Genomic DNA, 19083 nt, shown 5'->3' with positions numbered 1-19083 from the left:
TGTCACAATATTAAAAAGAAAATTAGTATCAAATAATCTTTTGGAATTATCTTTTGATTAGGATTCTGAAAAAGGAAAATTACTATTAAATAATATTTATAAGACTTTTTAATAAGATTAGTTTTTGTTAATATTTTAGTATATATTTTTTTAATTATGAGATAGATTAACAAATGTCAAAATCATAAATATATAATTGTCATGTGTCGCGATCATGTTAATTAGCAACTTTGAAGAACCAAACTTTATATAATAAGAATCAAATAATCTTTTGCAATTGCCTTTTGATTGGGATTCTGAAAAAGGAAAATTACTATTAAATAATATTTATAAGACTTTTTAATAAGATTAGTTTTTGTTAATATCTTAGTATATATTTTTTTAATTATGAGATAGATTAACAAATATCAAAATTTTAAATATATAATTGTCATGTGTTGCGATCAAGTTAATTAGCAACTTTGAAGAACCAAACTTTATATAATAAGATTTTTCCAAAAAAGAACTGCATTGGTTATTTACAAAAAATGCAAGCTCGTGATTGTCTAGTTTAAAACTTTAAATGTATTAAGTTGCACAAAAAAAGTTTAAATGCATTAAATGCGATGCTGATTACCGACTGACTTTGACTATCACGCGTGTCTACATCTCCATGATTAAGGGGGCGACTAGTTTTCTCGCTACCACCCGCAAACGCAGCTTTTGCGGTTGGTAGCGATTGTCGGCGGTTTGCAACAATCACTCAAATCGCTCTAAACCGCTTCAAACCGCTCCAAATCTCGTAAATTCAAAAGCTGGCTTCAACTAGCGTTTGCGGTTGCGGGCGGTTACGGGAGGGTAACATTTTTTTCTTTTTTTTAAACAATATATATACAAAAGTAAAAATATTTAATAAAGATTTTAAATTTGAAAATATTAAAATATATCTATTATATTTTAATTAATATTACAAAATTTAATAATAATAACAATTTCAATAAATTTTCAAAAATTAAAATTATAACTTTCTAAATATAAATTTTATATTTATTATATTTATTATAATTTTATGATTTTTGATATTTTTATAATTATATTAAATGTAAATATTGTTAATTTATTATTTGACTGTTACCGCATTTGGTAGTTAACCAGTCATAAGTCACCCGCAAACACACCAATTTTTAACCGCTGTACCAGTCGTACAAATCTCTTAAAACCACTAGAAAGCGCAACTACCCGCATCCACAAACTCCCGTAACCGCAACTGCAACCGCTGCGTTAGAACCAGTCAGGTCCTAAGTGCACCGTTCAGTATATCTGATTATTCAGAAATTTTAAATTTTATGTGTTCAGTCTGAGATCAAACCGGTTACAGTTTATGTTCACTCGGAGTAACCATATATGGCCAAAGACAAAAAAAAATTATAGTAGGAAGTGGACGTTAGATAATTCCGAAATTTGAGTACTTTGACTTCAAAATGAAAACCCAAACTGCATCCCAATGCAGTTAATAATAACAAAATCAATAGAGAAAATTTCATAAAAATACCAAAACTAAATTTTATTAAGCTTTTAATACCCAAATATTTTGTTACCCAACATAATATCCCAACTAAGTATTTTGCACACTTAAATACTTATAGTTTGTTTATTTTAATTAAAAATTCTAATAAGTTTCAAAACAAAATTTAAAAAATCTTCAAAATCTTCAAAAAATATTATAAGTTTCTAATTTTATTTTAAAATTTAGGAAAGAAGGTAAATAAACTATGGAGAAAATTGAATTATTTTTATAAAATTAATTTTGAAGGGAAAACTAAATTTGATTTTTATTTCAAAAAAAAAACTAAATTCATTATTTGAAACTAAAAACTTATTACAAAATTTAATATTATACACAATTTAGCTACTTTGAGTTGAGAAGAAGTTTCGTCAACTCAGATATTGTTCATGTACCTAGGATGGAGAATACAAGGGCGGATAGTTGGCACATAGTGGTCGGCAACAACCGTCTTTCGTCGTACACATGGATTCAGAGTTACCACCTTGGTTTACAGGGTCTATATGAGTCTGTAATCTTTTTGCTGTCAAAAAAAAAAAAACTTTTCGAACACCAAACAAAATTAGAATTTCTGAGATTTTTTTGTAAATTTTTGAGATTTTTTTAAATTTCGTTTGAAATTTATTAGTATTTTTTTTATTAAAATAAAAAAGTTTGAGTATTAAAATAGACACATATATAAAAGTTTGTGTATTAAAATGATTAAAATAATTACTTGATATATTAAACTTGATACTGGAAAAACTTTAGATATTAAAAATTTTAATAAATTTTATTATTTTGATGTAGTTTTCCCAAATCTATATATATATATATATTAATACTTTTTGTTATTATTAGAACCAAATCAATGTTGTTCTACATGTCATCATTCCGACCCTTTGTTTTTTCTTCCTCGTTTTTTTATTGTGATTCAAAAGGTTTACATCATGTGCGAGTATTTCTACTAACGGATTCCTAACGAATCGTGTTACAACAGTATTCGTCATGAATCCGTCAATAATGCATTCGTCGAGAATTTTTTGAGGTGTCTCAACCATTTCTCGACAAAGTTTTTTCTGGCGAGATAGTTTTGTGGAACGCGTTTTGATATTTTGTATTCTCGACGGATTTCGGATACAACTCCAACGAAAAATTTTCTTTGAATTTCTTGTTTTTGTAATGCGTATTGTTGGATAATAATCATGGTATTTGTAGTTTTTCATTGGAAGTGTAATTTAGGGTTCAGATTTTGGGGTTTGGAGTAATTGGAAATGCTGACTGTTTATTCTAGTCGAAGGCTGCCTATGCCATTTTCAGAGAGGTGACTCTCCAACTTTGTTAGCTATATCAAGTTCTGTGTAACTAATATTAAAACGATAGAACTTGCCTCTCTATTCCAGTTGAAAAAACTTATATTTTGTTAAAAAAGTCTAATTGAAAAGTTTGTGGATCACTTTTAAAGGAATTCATCAACATGGCCAAGAAAAGTTGGATTACTGTTTTTCTGGACTTAGTAGGATCATCTCTCTTGAATACTTGAAGGGACAACTACCTAAGTAGTTGTTGAATTACAAGAAATATTAAGAATTGAGGGTTCATAACCTTTTTGAATATATGTTACCCGAACTATTACTTTCTAAATGCTAGAACATGGTCTACTCCAATCTTGAATCTGAGTTTGGTTACATCGATTGAAAGGAACCTAAATTCGATTATGGTTCTTCAAAGATGTTTTATTGATCAGTACATGATTACAAAGAGATTAAGGAAAATAAAGAAGGTCAGAGCTTTGTTGAAAGTGACGACGAAGATACAAAGAGGCTCGATTGGTCGTAAAACCCTAAAACCTTGCCGTCAGTGTTTTAGTGTCTCTTTTCGGATCCCCTTTTGTTCCTTTGTCTTCCCTTTTTATAGCCACTATCGGTCTTTATTTTCCCTAGAACTCGTTCCCCCTAAAGCCTAGGCCTGAGACCGTGTTTAGTGGGCCTCTAAGCCGAATGAAAATACCTCGAGCTGAAGCCGATTGAACGAGCTAACGGGTGTCCTTGCTGAGCCGCTCAACCGACGTCTCTAGCCAAGGTCGTCATCGGCTAGGCTGGCTCTGGTTGGACCTGGCGGCGAAGATGGACCAAATCATGTTATTAGATGGGCTTTGTGGAGAAATATGTAATTCTTCTCCATCATCCAAGGCATTTCAGATTTCTTATTGGAGAAGAATGAAAGTCACTTTCCACAAGTGAGGCACTTTTGTTCTCCAACACCTAAGGACACATTTTGTTTTTCTTTTACATTGAAAGTCACTTTCCACAACTGAGGCACTTTCTGGTGGGGCCTAAGTGTGCTTTTGACAAATTTACCCTTGTGGAAAATGACGAGTTATAGACAATGGATTGTTGATGATAAATTATGGACGATGAACTCTGGATCGAAGAGTAACTTGTGGACAATGAATCATAGAAATGCAAATAATTTATATGATGCTTACTTCCACCATTACAAATTTGAAATTTCAAAGAAATATGACATGATAACCATTATGTACATGATACCATTAACACCATGTGGATGGTAATTTGTATGAGAGTGATTTGTTGGACATGTATTTATGTCCACGAACGGGAGAAACATGGACAGAAGCGTATGTACATACATGTGTATATATGCACAAAAAATTGGTTAGGATTGAAAGAAGAAGAAACAACAGTTAAAATGTTGTTCCAAGAACCAAAGAAGTTACAAAAACCATAGACAAAATGAAGATATATGTGTGTGGACATAGAAAAAAGCGTTGTGGACAGACGAATTGTGGACACGCATATATCTCACAAAATAGTAGTTGTGGACGAAAGATGTGTCCCCAAGACTAAAATAGCTCAATGATGTGCTTATTTTATGCAAATATTGTGTTTGGGGAACAATGACAGAGCTATTACCTCTATATTGTGAAGCTTAGCCTCAATATGTGGGCTCTAGGGTGTACGGCTGATGCGTGGGTTTTGGGGGTATAAGGTGATCCATATAATGAATTGTTTGAACAAATGATCCAAGACATAGATGAATTGTCGAAAGAGATTAGGGTTTGTAATTTGTGAGAGATTGGGAAAAGTCACAATTTTTTTTTAGTTTCGGCTTCAAAATAGGTAACCAGACTGAGCTTACACTAGAAAGATATATTAGACAATCAACAAGGAAAATATGTGCTTCAAGCGCAATGTGACTTTTTATGTAATTGTAAAGTCAAAAAGTGACCTTATGTGTAATTTTTTCAAGAATGAAACATGTCTGATACCAATAAGTATTTTGATTGCTTTCTTGTTTACTTCAGTTGACCTTCGAGACAGAGCCGCTCCTAGTCTTTATAGGGATAAAAGCAAAATAGTAAAAAAAAAAAGATCTATTAATTAACTGATTCTGAATTTTTTTTTTAAAGTCTTCTAAGGAGATTCGAACTCACTACCTCTTATTCTACTAACACCAATATCAACACCACAACTTTTACATTCTGAATGCTAGAACTAGCTCAACTCCAAGGCATTTCAGATTTCTTGTGGTAGAAGAATGAAATATGTCTGCTACAGGTAAGTACTTTGATTGCTTTCTTGTTTGCTTCAATTGACCTTGGAATAACCAGAGAAGACCATACAACAAATTTACAGCAGTATTTAATTAACATGATGGATTATATTAGTTATTATAGTTGTCATGGTTTCTTGAATTCTATTATCATATTCATGGTCAAATTTGTAATGCCTATTTGGAATATATTTTGCGTTTCCTGGCTACAGTTCCATAGGAGAAAATGTTAGTTTGACTTTTTCCTGAATTTATGAGTAGATCTTGTTTTGCAGGTCCACAGATTGTTTGTTCCCGAAGAGAAAACATCTATGCAGAAAAAAAACCCCACAATTTCTCGCTCCCAGTAGATATGGATTGTACACTGCATTTGGTTTTGATCATCTCCTGCATTTATCTTACTTGCCTGTCAAGTCAACAAGAAACCAGGTTTGTCTACAATGGTTTCGACCAAGCAGACCTTTTTACCGATGGTCTCGCCAAGATCCTTCCTGGTAGGCTTTTGCAGTTGACAAATACTACAGAGCGGCAAGTGGGTCATGCTTTCTTCAAGCAGTCATTTGATTTTGCTCCATCTGAATTCTTTACGCATTTTGTGTGCGCCCTGGTGCCTCCTAAGTTGGGAGCTGATGGTGGCCATGGGATTGCCTTCGTTGTATCTCCTTCCATGAATCTCTCTCATGCATCTCCAACTCAGTACTTGGGCGTCTTCAGCATCCCAACAAATGGGACTTCCTCCCCTCATCTTCTAGCTATTGAACTCGACACTGTTAGTACGGTAGAGTTTGATGTGCTGGAAAAGCCTCACGTTGGGATTAGTGTAAACAGCCCACTATCTGTTGAGTCTGCCCTCCCATCTTACTTTTCCAGTGCGCTGGGGAGTAATGTAAACATAAATCTCTTGAGTGGAGAGCCTATCCAGGTGTGGGTGGACTACGATGGAACGTTGCTTAGTGTTTCACTAGCCCCTATAAACATAGAAAAACCAAACCGGCCTCTTATGTCAAGATCCATAAATCTTTCAGAAATATTTGAAGATAAGATTTTTGTGGGCTTCTCCGCATCTACAGGGCAACTGACCAGTAACCAGTATATACTTGGGTGGAGTTTTAGTAGGAGCAAAGAACTATTTCAGGCCCTGGACCTCTCTAAACTCCCTCACGCTCCTCTTCCCCAAGATGAACCAGAGAAGGCTCCTCTTCCTAGAGATAAACTATCTCCACTGCTTATTGGTTTGGTTGTCGTGTTGGTGATCCTTGTACTGATAGTTCTTGGAGGACTTTATCTGTATAGGAGGAATAAGTATGCAGAAGTAAGAGAGTCCTGGGAAAGGGAATACGGTCCACACCGATTCTCCTACAAATCTCTGTATAAAGCAACAAATGGGTTTGGGAGAGATGGTCTTATAGGGAGAGGTGGGTTTGGAGAAGTCTACAAAGGAACTCTTCCCCTAAGCAGGCATATAGCTGTAAAACGACTGTCACACGATGCAGAGCAAGGAATGAAGCAGTTTGTGGCTGAAGTTGTGACTATGGGAAGCTTACAGCATCGGAACTTGGTTCCTCTTCTCGGGTATTGTAGAAGAAAAGGTGAGTTACTTCTGGTATCTGAGTACATGCCCTGCGGCAGTCTTGATCAGTACTTGTTTCATAACCGAAACCCATCTCTTTCATGGTTGCAAAGGATTTCTATTCTTAACGACATTGCCTCGGCTATTAGTTACCTGCATACAGGAGCTAGTCCAGCTGTTTTGCACCGGGATATAAAAGCTTCTAACGTCATGTTAGATTCCGAGGGTAATGGAAGGTTAGGAGATTTTGGAATGGCTGGGTTTCATGACCCCAGAGCCAACTTATCTTCAACAGCTGCGGTGGGAACTATAGGTTACATGGCACCTGAGCTAATAACAATGGGGACTTCTACAAAAACTGATGTGTATGCCTTTGGTGCTTTCATTCTCGAAGTAACTTGTGGAAGACGACCTGTAGAACCCGAGATGCCCGTGGAAAAGCAATATCTGGTCAAGTGGGTTTGTGAATGCTGGAGAAGTGATTCTTTACTCGAACCAGAGCGTACCCTTGCCAGATTTCTCACCATATTCTCCAGGTATCGGAGCTTTTATGCCAGTGTCAATGCCAGCATCATTTAACATTGGTGTGCCCAATTCAAGGAATTTGTCAATGCCTACGTTTGTTTCTCATACAATCTTGGAAGGGCATGGAAGATGAGATCTATGAAACTGTGAATTATCTGCATCTAAATCTCTTTAGCTACTCAATTTTTTTTTTTAACTTCAAGAATTAACTGTTGTTGGTTGAGCTGAGTCTTTTATGCTATCTTCTGCATAGGCTTAGGTGAGAAATGTTCTGTTTTCCTTATTCCTAAGTGGCCAACAACATTATCTTAGTTTTGTAAATTTTCTTTTTGTTGGTAGAATCTTATTTGTTGACCGTGGAAAATTAGGAAACCATTAATAAGGGAAGTTTGTATACATGAGTTTATAACTAACTCTCTAACAGACTCGTTCTTGTAATTCTAATAGAGTCAACTAACAGAAAATTGGTAAGTGGACGGAGGGAATAAATTCAGTGATACGTAAGATTGTCTCTCTTACTCACAAGCAAAAGGAAATTTCAATTGTTTCCCAAACGGTACAGAAAGAGGACCTTCAAGGTCTTTGGCGATCCTAAGGTTCGTGAAGATCTTTAAGCCGTATTCTACATTTGTAGCAAAGATGTCCATATAATTGACGCTCCTTGATGTTAAAATTATTAAAGAGAATTAAAATACTGTATATGAAAAATGAAACATGTTTTTTCTTTTCTTTTCGCTGCGATATGTACAAGAGAATGAGCACTGATTGATGATATCGACCAATCTTGGATCTGTTGAGATAAGCTTGAAGATGATAGATCAAGACTGAAGACTTGCGGTACAAGCTAAAAGGGATCATAGTCTATCCGAGATCGAAGATAAAGATGGTGAGATATTTTAGGAGTTATCTACAACAATAAAAATATTAAGATTATGTTTTACGGTTTTAGCTTTATATATATACATCCATCTAGTTATGATAGTATGTATGAGTTTTATGAGTATTTGAGGTTTGAGTGAGTTTTACCTTGAGGCAATATAAGAGAGTTATTCTTATACACAAGAGCAATCGTTTATCTGTTTTCAATACTTGGTATCAGAGCCACAAATTGAAACGATGAGGGATTTTACGGTTGCTACGACGAAACCAAAGGAGACAGGATCATCTTCGATAAAATGCCCTATACTAAGTTCCACAAATTACACTGTATGGGTAATCAAGATGAAAATTATGCCGAAGGTACACAAAGCATGGGATATCATTGAGAGACAAGTAGAAGATGATGAAAGAAACAACATGGCCTTGGATTTATTAGTACAATCCATACCTGAGTCACTTGTTCTGCAAGTAGGTGAACTGGACTTGGTGAAGAAGGTTTGGGATGCCATCAAGACGAGATATATGGGTGCTGATAGGGTCAAGGAAGCTCGCCTACAAACACTTATGGCGGAATTTGATCGCTTGAAAATGAAAGACAACGAGACCATTGATTCCAGAAGGATTTCTGAGAAATCCTCAAAGTCTGCTGCTCTCAGAGAAGAAATATAAGAATCAGAGCTTGTTAAGAAGTTCCTAAAGAGTCTTCCCCACAGAAAATACATACACATCGTAGCTGCGTTGGAGCAAGGTTTGGATCTCAAAATGACCAGTTTTGAAGATATCATCGGTCGTTTGAAGGACTACGAAGAGCGTGTAAGCGAGGAAGAAGAAACTGGGGAAGAGCAGAGCAAACTTATGTATGCTAACTCGGATCAGCAGTATGGGCGAAGTTTTAATGGAACCAATAGAGGCCATGGTCGTGGTGGAATATTCTATAACAGAGGAAGGGGTCATGGACGATCTGGTGCTGCGAGAGATGCAACGGGGATTACATGCTACCGGTGTGACAAGGTAGGACATTATGCAAGTGACTGTCCTGATCGTCTACTCAAGCTGATCCAGGATGCACAAGAAGCGAAAGAAGAAAACAACACACACGAAGCTGATGAGTTGATGTTGAATGAAGTTTTGTTTCTTAACGAGGAGAAGGTGAAGCTTGATACCTTTGAGACAAATCTGGACAAGAGTAATGTGTGGTATCTGGACAATGGAGCCAGTAACCAGATGACTGGAGATCGCTCTTACTTCACCACGCTAGATGAGACGATCACGGGGAAAGTTAAGTTTGTTGATGACTCCCGCATTGACATAAAAGGAAAGGGCTCTATCAACTTTGTCTTCAAGAACAGTGTGAGGAAGAAGATGTCGAATGTGTACTATATCTCAGCTGTGGGAACCAAAATTTACACCATCGATTTCCGTAATCGGAGAAAAGTCAAGAAACCCCAACTTTCTCTGAGGTCCCGGATTATCTACGAGAGCCAACGACAAGTGACCAAATAAATGCGGAAAATACAAAAAGATAACAAAACGAACTCATTGAAAAAGATAGATCTTATTTCGAATCCGCGTAAGAGCGTTGCGATCATTACAAGACATTATAAAAGCTTCGGCCGCAAGAGCTGCCAGCAAATTACCTAGTTCTAGCAACCTAAAACTTAGTTGAGTCGCAACTCGATAACAAAAGACAAAAAGATACGAAAAAGGTTTTGATTGATTTCGGACTGAACCTTATGAAAGGCTGCCTACGTACCTCTTTCGAGTATTAAGCCGAACGTAGCTCGATTAAAAGAGTTGAACAAGAGATCGAACCGCCTTTGCGAGTTCATCTAGTAATCGAGTGCCAGTCATAGAAACAGAACATGTAGAGAATAATGCCTAACGTTTCTAAGTGCAGAGGGTTCTAAAAGTAAAAAGAATTGTGTCCCTCCTGTATCTTCGACCTCGACCTCCTTATATACTCCTCTAGAAGCGGTTTGCACTTTCCCATTCTGGCCTCCGTCAATTTTAACGCTTCGCAGAAATATTCCATTTCTCTTTGATCTTCATATTTATCTTTGGAAACTTCACATTTATCTTTCGAACATGACATTTATCTTCTCTTGCGATATAAAAGATAAGCCGTCATAACAACTGGGCTCGATTTCGTATAAAACCGCAAGTGGGCTTCTAGCTGCGTTCTGAACTTTTTCGGGCCGTTTTCCGACTTGAGCGTTTTTACTATTTATCGAAAGAGCGCTTCCGAAACGACACCGATTCCAAGGAAGGTTCGAGTTTCTCGTATAGCGGAGGCAGTTCGAGGTGTTTTAGTTAACCGTTGTTGTTTTATACGATCATATCATACTTCATACGAGACAACGAGTTTTTATGGTTTTTAATCGTAAAGTTCCAACGGTGACTTCGATCGAGATGAAACAAGAGCAAGTTCGATCCAATCCCAAAGCGGGGAGGGAGGGGGGGGGGAGAGAGCTGTGAGGATGGGATGAAGGCAGGATGATTGATCCAACTCGCCGAATAGGCGAGTTGGACTGCATGTTCGGTCCAACTCGCCCGTTCTGTGAATTGGACGGCTCGGTCGATCCAACTCTCCCGTTCAGCGAGTTGGATCTGCCGAATGGGAGAGTTGGTCGGTGTGTCCGGTCCAACTCATCCCTTCGGGGAGTTGGACAATGGGTGTTTCTCTGTCCGGTATCCGTTGTTCGAGGCCTTGAGTAACCTTTCTCGAAGACTTATCGTGTGAATGCTTTTCGGAATTTTTGCAAAACTCAATTTCCGTTGTCGTTGATGTACACCATAGAAATAAGACCATCCACAGCGATTTGAAGCTTGAGAATATGTATAGCTTCATATGTGTACATATGTACAACTCATATAATGTACACATGAAATTTTGTTAGACAATGTACATATATATGTTAGACAGTGTACACATGAATCATTGTACATGTGGATAGTAAATTTTATGTATATAGATGAACATTATAAATATCAAACTAAAACTATGTCTTCAAAAGCCAACAACAAGAAAACATCAACAAACAAACAAAGAATATGGAAAAGGATAAACACGGAGAAAGTATACATAGATTGAGGCTTCAATTTCTTAGTCATTGATGTATACCATAGAAATAAGACCATCCCCAACGATTTGAAGCTTGAGAATATGTATAGCTTCATACGCGCACCCATGTACAATTCAGATAGTGTACACAACCTATTTTCTCAGTACACATAATTAAAGAAAATTGCTAGACACCATATAATATGTGTTCACATGTACAACCAAATGCACATTCATTCACATGTCCATATGTACAGCCAAACACACATTCGTTTACAAGTCCACATGTACATCTATACAGAACCAACCTAGTATGTTGTGTGACCTTCTCACCAACATAATTCAACAGCTTTTACTCATCGTCCCCAACTAACGCTTAAGCAAAGCTGGGATGGCTTTAAACACCCAAAACTGAAGGCTTCCAAAGCAAGACCTCAACAATAGGGCCATCTCCTCCGTGCCGTTTAGTGCGTCTCTAACGCACAGTAGATTATCAATCGTTGAGTACATATTGATCCTCTCGCATGGGTACCGATCCATTGCAAAAAGCCTTTCTGGGAGACTTCCCTTTACACCCTTTACCGCCACTGTTTCTATGAAACAAAGAGAATCAGGCTCAAAGAAAACAACATCAAAATTAACCAATCTAGCCATCAAAGCAAAACTGAAGTTAACTTACCATCAGCTATCTTTTTTTTCCGCAGACTCCGCCGCCGAGACATGCTTTTAACGTCGTTACGCCTTGCCGTTTTTTTCTTCGCCGGAAATCACCTATTCGTTCTCTCGGTAAAAGGGGAGAGAAAAATAAATAATTTCTTCTTCATATCCGGTTTTACTCTATTATTAATAAAATCGGGCTTCCCTTCGTCTTAGGGCCCACCACACGGATTTAATATTTTAAAATTTAAATCACCAGCTAAGAAAAGTTGAAAGACAATCGCTAGTTACGTTTTTTTAGGAGCAAATTGAATCTTTTCACTATAAAACTACTCCAATAGCGAGAAGTGCCTTTTCTGATATAATAACATAAAAACTGGGTTAGAGTGAAAATAACTCTTAAATAAGTAGATCCAATCATCGAGTCTCCCACCTCCCCAGAATCCCCATATACTTGGGGCCACAATTGATTTGCTTTATTTGTTAATTACAAAAATTAGATTCCAGCTATATTGATTAAAAAAATTGTAAGTAACTTTTCAACAATAACGGCACAATATTTTATCGCCGCAGCCTCAGGAAGGTCAACAGCTTCTAAACTGTGTTCAAATGTCCAGAACTTTGTTTAAAGGCCACCAAATTACCTAAAATAACATCACCAGCTTAGAAATTACATTTAAACGCAACAAAAAAACAAATCATCTTCCTTAATTTAAATTCGAGTATTGGCATTAAATATCTCTAAAACATGTTTATGTTCTCATGTTAGCTCACAAGAGTCATAAGTGAATAAACTAAATTTTATTAAGGGTTAATTGGTTTAAAACCCCAAAAAAATGAAAATACCTATGATATGACTAGTTTGTGTCTATGGAAAATGGTATAACATTGTGGGATTTAAGGTATTTGGTTAATTAGGTAAGAGTCTAGTGTATGGGGTGCAATTTCCCTTTTATTAAAGAGGCAAATGACAATTTCTATAGATATATTAAATAAATAAATATGTAAATAAAAATCAATTTTTTAAAAAAATGTTTTAATTATTATTTTATTTCAGAATTTTTTTCTTTCAAATATTTTCTTTCTGTTTTTTCTAAGATTTTTTAAAAGTCCTTTCTGGGAACCGATTTTTCTTATAAAACTAGGAAAACCTTCTTGAATGTATATGTATCTTCTTGACTTTGAATCATATGTATATTTAGGAAAATATTAATGAATAAAGTACTTTCTTCATAAAATTTAGAATTGTTTTCTTAAATGTGTATTTAGAAAGACTTTAACGAATATATATTTATGAATATCTTACAGAACTTGAATGTTCTTTGAAATGTATAACATATTTCTAAAGTTTTAGGAAAACTTTTGTGAATTTTATATCTCTAGTTTACAAAATATTTTATAAATAAATAAATATATATATATATATTTAAAAATATCTTCGTAAATTTTTGAAAGATGTTTTATATTCAGTAAAAAAATTCTATATACACATATAACTCATAATTCAAGCAGATTTCATACATTTATAGGAAGACCTTTCTAAATATACATGAAAACTACATTCAAGAGTTCCAATTTCACGTCTATGAAGTCATTCATGAGTTCATTTTTTCTTACAAATTCATGAAGATATCCTACATATTCAAAAAGGTCTTTTCAAAAAAGTGTTTCTAAAAAAAAATTGAAAAATAAAACTGAAAATTATATTTCAAAAAAATCCAAAAAACATTTCAAACAAAAGTTTTCAAAATTTTTTTTTTTTGAATTAATTATTTTTAGGTTTTTAATATTTATTTATTTTCTATATTTAATAATTAATTAAGTTCAATTATAAATAAGATTTTTTTTTAATCACTTTAATGAAACTTGATTTAGTCACATTGACATTTGAATGCTATTTAGAGAATAAAACTAAAAAGAGGATTTAGTACGTAGCTTTTTGCCTTTAATTTGTAGTGATGTTTATCAATAATTTACTTTAATAATTTATTTTTTTAGAAATATATATATTTACTATTTCACCAATTATAGGTACACTATGGAAACATATTTATAAAAAAATACAAATTATATTCAATTTTATCATAAAATTATCTAAAACTTAAAGATAAAATCTTCATTAAAACTCTAATAGATCAAAGACAAAATAAAATTCCAACTCTACTTACGGAATTTTTACCTTAACTTTTTAATATTGTATTTTTTTAAAATCTGATTTTTTGTTGATTAATACAATTTGGATCTATGGAAGTCAACCATTAATTCCATTTAACGGTGGATTTTTGTACTATCCGAAATAAAAGACCTTGATTGATAGAGATGATAATATGAAAGTAACATTATGCTATAGAAATAATATGCTACAAAAACAATATGTTCAACAAAATGTATTTAATAAATTGATTGGTAGACCAGTAAATAGTGGATATATAAAACTAACATAAAAAATTATTATATGATTAATATTTATTTATTTATAAACAATAAAGATATATTTATATTACTATATTACTATATATATATATATATCTATATATTATTTTATATATTTTTATGACAGTAATGAATCATATTTAGTTATATATATATATATATATATATATATATATATTTATATTTATTTACTTATTAATATTTTAAAAGTGCAGTAACATTATTCTTTAAAATTAAATATTAAATTTTTTTGATTTAAAAATATTATTTTGGATACAAATATTAATTTATGTAATATTAATTTATGATATTACTAGGAAAAATATATTATGATAATTATGAGCATAAGTCATATATTAATGCTCTGCAAAAAAAAGTATGACGATAAAAATGTGCAATTTAAAAAATCAAATGTTTTTTTCCCGGAAGAGTAATTTCAAGAACATACAAAAGTCCACATGGTGGCTATAAGAACCCACACCGGGGTGACCTAAAACATTAACTGGAGGATGAATAAGCAATCCTCGTACACATAAGCTCACATAAATGCGGTCACTCAAACCCACACCCGGGTAGCTTACAGTCCAAGAAACCAAAAACGACACTAATACTAAAAAAGGTTAACTAACCAAAGAGTGAATGAGAAGATAATTTAGTATATTTTAAACTTTTGTAGAGGCTAATGATCGGGAATTGTTGCTGCTGCCCATAGCTCAACATTTTTTAATAATGTATTTTTGAGAGTTCTCTCTCTTTTAACTTAGTCATCTTCGAAATATGTTCTTATGTTTATTATTTTAGCAAATATCATGATCTTACCATGACTTGTTAAACTGGCGATGATCATTTCCCTAACAAAACTAATCTTAAATGACTGGCATAAAGTCTTAGGCCAACAACAGTGGGACAACAAAACCTCAAATTTGGTGTAATTTCATCTCCAATGGGTGTTGGGGTCGAAAACGGTTATCTCAAAATCAACATCTAAAAATTGCATTTTGTACGAAAATATTCTCAACACACTCTCGACGAAAGTTCCGAAGCAGAAGGCTCGAGAGAAACGGATCACGAAACCAAACGAGCAGTCCAACTCGCCGAACGCGACGTCCATCTCGCCAGTTCGACGAGTTGGCCAAACGGGCGAGTTGGACCGAACGCGCCATCAACCTCCTCCCAACTCGCTGTAAGGCGACGTGGACTGGACCTTGTGCCTTTCACCTAACCTCTACGGATTAACCCCTCGTTTCATATCGATCGGAGTCGTCATTGGAGCTTTACAATAAGAACCGCAAATATTCGTTTTCCCGAATGAAGTCTATGGTTATCGTATAAACGGTAACGGTCAACTTATCGTATCAAGAAACATTCTTTAGAAGAAGTCGTAAAAACGTATAAGTCGAAAAACGGCCCAAAGAGACCTAGAACACGGCTAAAGGCCCACTTAGATTTCATACGAAATTGAGCCCGACAATGCTATAACGGTGTATCTTTACTTGCATAAGAAGATAAATCTCGCGAAATCGGAAGATAAATTTCAAGCTTACAAGATAATGATGAAGATCGAAAAGAAAAAGAATATTTCCGCAAAACGATAAACTTGACCTATGGGCAAAAAGGGGTACGGAAACCGACCTAGAAGGCATATATAAGGGGAGTTAAAGCAAAAGGCGCAGGGGAGGAAGATTTAGACTTAGAAAAACTCTGCTAGCTCAGAGAAACTTAGAATTTAGGCGGCTTGATTTTTACTTAGACTCTTTTCATCCCTGTTCTGAGATTAACTTGGTTAATGAAACTCTGTCCATCTTGTCTTTCCAAAACCATGTAACTTTACTCTTGTCAATCAATAATACGCTTCTATGCAATTTACTTTCAAAATTTTGTTATCTTTGTCTCTTTCGTTTTCGTGTGTTTATGCAGATAATCAGGGATCTCTGAGAAATTTAGGGTTTTTTATCTTTCCTTATTTTACGCAAAATCGACAGTGCGAATTTCGGTTATCACAATGGGATACCGTAATTGATATTATCTCCCCAAATTTGGAATAGAGTGAATAGTATTACACCAAATTTAATGTAACACTATTCATAACACCAAATATTTAATATACATTTTTATTGTGTTTCATTTAATAATATAGTTCATTATTATTATTAAATAGTTTAAATTTATAACTAAACACAAATATATTGTATTATTTGTATTTTTAAATCACTACTACATAATTTTTTTTTTAATTTCAAGTAAGAAATCACTAATTGATTATTATCGTTTTCTTTATTTTAAAAAATAAAATATCATAAAATTTTATATATTTTTTATTTTCAAGTAAGAAATCACTAACTGATTATTACCATTTACTTCACATTGTAATATTTTTTATTTTTAAATATTGATTATAATATTTATTTAAGTTATATTTAATCAGTAATGAATAATAAGTAATATTACATAATTGTAAATTTAGATTTAATAGTAAATAAATAAAAAATATGTAATACTAAAAAAACCTTTATGCAATACTCTTAAATTCACCAATCATTAAAATAACATTTATTTTTTTATTTATTTTATAATATAGATGAACTTGTATTACTAGCTAATACAAATTTTATTTCAAATAAAAATATTATTTTTTCATAATTTTAAGTTTATTTGAAGAAATTTGAGGATTTTTGAAATTTTTAATCTTAAAAATAAATAAATGATATCAGAATTTATTTATAGATATTATTTATTATTTATCAAACATATATATAAATATATAAATTAAAAATGATTTTGAATTAATTATTTTATTATTTCATTTCGATCATTTTCATTTTCATCATTTTCAAAGTGAAAAACAATTGTGTCAATTACAAAATAGAATCAATTACCATTGTAGGAGGTGGTATTTCAGTTCACTACTTTTGAACTAAATTTATCTTCCAAAACTCATGAAATCATGTTTGATAGATTTTTTTTTTTTACATCCATGTTTTCAATAAGCTGGAATTTTGAATAGTTTGTACAATTGACTAATCCAATAAGTTTAGATTTAATATAGCATTTTTAAATGTTTGATACAATATGAAGAAATTTAAGAAAAAAATGAAATTCCCTCAAATATCCGATTCAAGAAGGTGGTTCAAAAGGTGGGATAAACACATAGTGGGGTGAACCACCTTGAATATTAATGCATCATACTAAATAGTAAACTAAAAATAGAATGCTCCACTAGCAGTTTTAATTTCTTTGTAAAAGCAATGAACTGTCCAAATAAAATGATACACTCGTTTTCAGGTGTGTTCATCCGCTTTCCTTTTATTATATCACTAGGTTCTGGTCCGCGCTACGCGCGGATAATGTTTCAATATTTTTTTTGGAAATATTGATTATATTTTAAAATTTTGGTGTTTCAATTGATTAGAGGTAGAAACTATTATAATTTAATATTAAAATTATTTTTAAGTTGATAAATAATAAGAAAAAGTTACGTAAGAGTGATGTTTTAATTAAGAATTTTTTTAGTTTTCTACTTTTCTTTGTTATTAGTTTCTATTTACAACAATCTTTAAAAATTGTGACATTGTTTTCATATATTATGTTTTCTAAAAACATCACATTAGTAATAGTATATTTTAAAAGTGTAACAGATGTACTGTTCCATTATTTAATTCAAAGTTGTTCATTTATATATATTGAAATAATATAAAGTTTAAGTGTATATTTGTATGTCATATTTGTCATTTAGTGTAGCCATAGTGATTTTTATCGTTTTATTGTTTTGGCTTATTTTTATTATGCACTTTAACTTTTCTTAAAATATTAATATTTTCTAATTGAGAGTTGTTAATGATAGACCATATTGATTTGAAATATTTCTATAAAAACTGTTTATATATAATGTTTAATATTTTAGTAATGTGTAGATAAAAGAAGTTATCATATGAATTTTAACTAACTTAATTTTTTGAACAGAATGATTAGTACTCTTAACTATTATATTTCTTTTGGTAGCATATTTGTAGTTTCTATTAGTGATTTTTTTTAATTGGTTTCCATAACATGTAATCTTTGGTAGAATTCATTGAGTTAGTAGAACTTAGTTTTTTGGTTGGTATTTGTAGATTTTTATGAAATTAATCAGTGCTCTTACTGTTTTTTTCGTTTAATAGTTTTTAGTTGTATACTCCAGTATATTTTTATATGTAGTAACTATTTTTAAAATAATGAGGATACATAACAATTAAAAGGTTATATCAGCTATCACATATTCAAAATAATGATTGAAAGTTAAAAAACTTGACATAGGCCTTTATGAAGGTAATGGATATATGTGTTTCTGATTTGTTTCTATAATAGTTGTTTTTACTTGGTTGATGTTAACTTTCTAATGAGTTAGTATTGATATCGATTTAATTTTAACAAAGCTTATTTTGAACTAAAATATGTAGCTATATTTTCTTATTCGGTGTATTAGAAGCGTATGATTTTATAAATAAAAATGAGTATGCTTAATATAATAATTACTCGAATCATTTACAATGTACATTTTAAATTGTAGTTTTAAAATTACCCTTTTACTTTAAAATTAACATATAATATAAATTTAGAACATATGAATTTTCTTTTAAGATACAAAAAATTGTAAAATGAATTATTTCATTTTATTAAATTAAAAGGTAATTTGATCTTCTGTGTGTTATTCTTATTTGCCTATTTAAAAAACTATTATAATTTGATGGAAAACAATACAATTTAGAAATACATAAATAGTTATATAAACAGATTATAGATACAAATATAAGAGAATTATAGATATTAACTTTTTTTTTTGCATATTTTTTAAAGTATATCTCATATATTTACCACATTCAG

General features: G+C 32.5%; 1 pseudogene; it reads left to right on the top strand.

Annotated features, from left to right (window-relative positions):
* Positions 1 to 1007: 1007 nt before the first annotated feature.
* Positions 1008 to 19049, top strand: LOC103845945 (annotated as a pseudogene).
* The last annotated feature ends 34 nt before the right edge of the window (positions 19050 to 19083 follow it).

The sequence above is a fragment of the Brassica rapa genome, chromosome A07 (genome assembly GCF_000309985.2).
Source record: "Brassica rapa cultivar Chiifu-401-42 chromosome A07, CAAS_Brap_v3.01, whole genome shotgun sequence".
Lineage (NCBI taxonomy): Eukaryota > Viridiplantae > Streptophyta > Magnoliopsida > Brassicales > Brassicaceae > Brassica > Brassica rapa.
Note: the sequence above shows the minus strand (reverse complement) of the source record. Positions and strands in the feature narration are given on the sequence as shown.